Raw genomic sequence first — 4551 nt, 5'->3', positions numbered from 1 at the left:
CAATTGGAGTAATTTGAGCCATCTGCTCCTTAGTAGACTAAATCATCAATGTCTAATGCGACAGTAATTACTTGATACATGCTCTGGTATTAGGTACAAGTTCAGAACTTGTGCCACTAACAACCATTTTTAAGCTATGGCAGGAGCATCTACATGTCACTTGACCAAAATAAAGCCCCCAAGTTTCCCACAAAATATAACTTTAATTTACAAAATAAAATAGCAAACAAAACTGTTGGTAACAATTCAGAATTTTATGAAAAAAATGTACATGCAGGCAAAATATGTGCTTAGTCAAGTGGCATTTACCACAAATCGCTACAAATCTAGGTATAAATCTAAAGTATGGTGTTCCACATGTGCCACCAGCGTCGCATTTATGGGAGTCACATTTTTAAGCTGGCAGGGATCATTTTGATAATGTTAATAGATTTCATGCAAGACTTTCTTGCAAGATGGCCAGAGCTAGTTAACTATTGCTAGTGCACTCGCATTGCTACAATTGAATACAATTAAGACTGATATACAACTCTTATACTGCAAGATGCATAACAGGTGCTCTTTAAAAAAATGGATTTTTCCTCATTTATCACTTTAGGCAATTAAGCTCAATATTATAGTATTCTTTATATGTTATTATACATTCATTGCATTCATTATATTACATTTACAACAACTAAAATGAACATGCATCTCCAATGTCAGTAGTGAAATTGGGGACTGATCTTAAACATCCTGTTACTCACTTATGCCCCCTTCCCCCCCCCCCCAAAAAAAAAAAATTGTAAACTTGATTCCTTACAGTCATTTGTGTTATTTCACTGAAAACTCACTCTCATTCTGTTGATTTAGGCTATATGAACTACTTATGGGACATGCTACAAGATAGGTTACAGACTTTAAGACAAGTTCTAAGACAATGAGAACAGCTAAACCCACAACCCCCTCCTGGATCCACCCATGGATACAATTTTATATCAAAATACATGTGATTGTTCCCTTATCAGTTGATTCTAACTATTCTAACTATTTTTTTTTAAAGTGACCATAACAGAAATGTAGTTTTCTTAGGAACACTTCTTGTGCAACCTTTTATTCCTCTCAAAATGGCCCTTTTTGGTTAATTTTATGCAGACGTGCACTTCTTTAAACAGTTAAAGTTTTCCCTGCTTTTCCAGACAAATGAGGGCGGTGTTGCTGTAATGTCTTTTCGGAAAAACACCGCTCAAATGTGAATCCAACAATCTGCTAATTGAAAACAGGAGTGAGAACAAGTTGCTCACTGGCTTACTGTCATGCATGTACCGACACAAAAACGAATCACCAAAGAAAACAAAATTTACAGCAGCGAAATATCCAAAATTTTGGTAGCTTTCTGTGCTGAAATGGCTGTAACAGAGGTTTCTGCCTGAATTAAATGACATCATACTTTTGATCATGAATATGGAAATTGGCATTAGCATAAAAATAAAAAAAGGCAGCAAAATACCCTTGAAAATGGCAAAACGAAAATTGAATATCAGATGAAATGGGACACAAAGGTACATTTTAAAGGACTGCATTAAAACAAACTTACATTGCATGGGCCCTTTTAAGTCGCATTAAATGGTCAAAATGAAAACAACACAGACAGAGAAAAAAGAAGCAAGCATACCTAATTATTTTGTCATAACAATCCAAATCTGGTAGTACGACAGAGGAAGTACTCCCAAGCATCCCAAAATATGTATGGACGGTGACCATACCAACCCTAACGAGTGATCTCACAATATGCTTTACTTTCATTATGTTTTTTTGTCACTGGTTGAATGTTTTAGTAACTTACACACCATGTAGTTGTCATATATTAAAAATAATATATATGACAAGCAAAAACCTAGCATCCTATTATCAACGCTACATCAAGGACGGATCAATAACAGATCAACGACAGTGAGATGACCAAGGACCAAAGTCCACTTCACATAGTGTTGGTAATTTTGTATGCATTTATCAAATTAAGAAGATTGACTTTACAATTTCTTACCGAAAGTTGTACTCCTAATGGATATTGTTGACTTATGGATTTAAACTGATGATGAAATTGATGATTCTCCCGATCTTGAATCCAATCATGAAGCAAGCTACAAGCTAACCCTATACTCAAACAGGACATGTCCTTGTCCTAATTATCTTTGGCTGATAGAAGCATGCCCAATGAGTCTGTATTTCATTGAATCCAAATTTCACACTCCACTATAACAAAAGTCGCCTTTAAACAAGTCATCACAAGACTTTAGACTGTTGGTCCTTAAAGATTATCCAGGAGTATTCTCAACACCTCCTTGAATGAGAACCTGTCTTCAGGGAAGATTCCACAGGCAGAATCAAGGTGGCTTTCCAGGATCATCAACCAGGACATCAGGGATTTACTAAATGTCACCAGCTCCGGGCATTAGGGGGGCCACAGTACCAATTAGGGAGGCACACTACAAGCAATAACACACTTCTATACATGTATGTCTTTACGCTTATGGTTTTAACACCTCTATCCTCTATCCTCACACCCCTTGGCGTCTTTCACTGGGAACTTTAATCATTTACACTTAAGTAAGGTATTTTAGTCCAACATTCTTGCTACAAAGAAAGTGGCCTTAGTTGCATTTATATAGAGGCCATGTTCAATCAAGTTGGAGTTCTGGAGAAGGATCAGAATGCTCTACGATTTCTCTGGTGGCCAGACCATGATATACCAAAAGCAGCCAAGTGAACATCAAATGCTGCTGCACATCTTCGGTGCTACATCCTCACCGAGCTGTGCAGGGTTCGTACTAAGGGAGACTGCAGAAGATCATGGGGAAGAATTCGGAGAGACAGCTGTTAAAACAGTGCAAAGAACTTTAACGCGGACGACTGTCTCACATCAGTCAGCTCAAAGGAGACAGCAGTTATAGTCTAACCAAAGACTAACCATCTTAGCATCTTACGTTCTTCTCAATCTTCTCATCCCGACCGAGTCCTCTGCTGCGAATATCTTGAAGTAGAACCTTGGCTGGAAGAATGGACAGTGCCAAGAATCCCACAGTGAACTGACAGTGGACAAAATGCCTCTTCCTGTTGCAGGTCTTTCATTCAGGACAGCCTTTGAACCCAAACACGTCCACTCAGCGGCGGCGGAACGGGTTTGAAACTGGGGGGGCATCACCAAAAAGGGGCACTTGCAAACCCGTGCTGAAATGTCGACACGTTTTTTCACCGGACACTTGGCCTCCGTAAAATCAAATAGGATGGGGGGGGGGGGGCTGGTACCATCTTCGGGGCGCTCTTCAAAACCAATGATTATATGCTAAATATGCATTATGTGCCCATTTTCAAAAATATCTATACCATTATTGGGATATGGTTACTTCTAAGAAATAGTAAGATACTTTAAGGGCATTTTTGTTGCAATTTACTGTTATGTTCATGTGATGGCCTAACAAGCTGAAAACCCTGTATGCATTTTCTATGTTTTAGAAAAGGAAAAAAATAAAATGTAAATGTTTTTTAATTCCTTTCTTTCCTTATTAGAATCCGATGGAATTGAGGACGAAGAAAAAGATAGACTATTGTGCCCTTGACAGAGGTGAGCCCATCAAAGCTGTGGCGGAAAAGACGTGGCCAACAGCAAAAGCTGTGGTGATTTAAGACAATAGACCGCCCAATCAGAGGAAGTCAGAGCTGCCATATCTTTAGCCACATTTATCTCATTGCCAGAGCTTACTTTTGCCACCAAATTCGAACTATTTTATGTTAAAAATCATGTATATGCATGTACATGTACGTATGTTAGTTGTTCCTGATAGCCATTGTAATTGTATTGTGTATTTTGATGTTTTATATTGTATGAAGCAAACTGTGACAGATCACCGCGGCACAGGCCGTGACAACAGACCATCTCTGAATCTCGCTCGATTGTCAAACTCAGGCCCCAAGAAGATGAGAGAGGATGAGCTGGCATCCACCACCTGCCGCCTGCAACAGGAAAACAGCGACCTGCTGCAGACCAATATCCAACTGGAGAGGCAGATGTACGACACCAGGGGCGACCTGGCAAAGATCACCGCGGCACAGAACACAGTGACAACGGCCGAACTGGCCAACGCCAAGGTGCGGTAAATGCAATGGACAGAGTAATTGGTGACAGATGGAATGTTCCATTCCACTCGGCTTCACCTTGTGGATTGGAACATTCCGTCTGTCACCTCCAGTGCGTTCGATTACTCCCCCGGCGCTTACAAGTGCCAAGTGTGGAGAAGGATATTCTGGAGCAGCTGAATTCCAAAAATGACACAAAGACAGCTCTAGAAAGCACAACAGGAGCTTGCAAGCGGGGGGTTCGGGGGGGGGGGGGGGGGGGGGGGTTGGGGGGGGGGGGGAGCTCAAGCCATATTTTCAATGGGGAGCGCCAATATAATCCTACAATCATTCACACTATATTAACTAATGCACCCTTGTCACGGCTATTTCTTCTTTAGGGGGAGACCGTTCGCATGTGCATCACAATCCTTCTTTTTGCTAATGCAATTCTTT

The sequence above is a fragment of the Patiria miniata genome, unplaced genomic scaffold, assembly GCF_015706575.1.
Source record: "Patiria miniata isolate m_02_andy unplaced genomic scaffold, ASM1570657v1 HiC_scaffold_1, whole genome shotgun sequence".
NCBI classification, from domain to species: Eukaryota; Metazoa; Echinodermata; class Asteroidea; order Valvatida; family Asterinidae; genus Patiria; species Patiria miniata.
Note: the sequence above shows the minus strand (reverse complement) of the source record.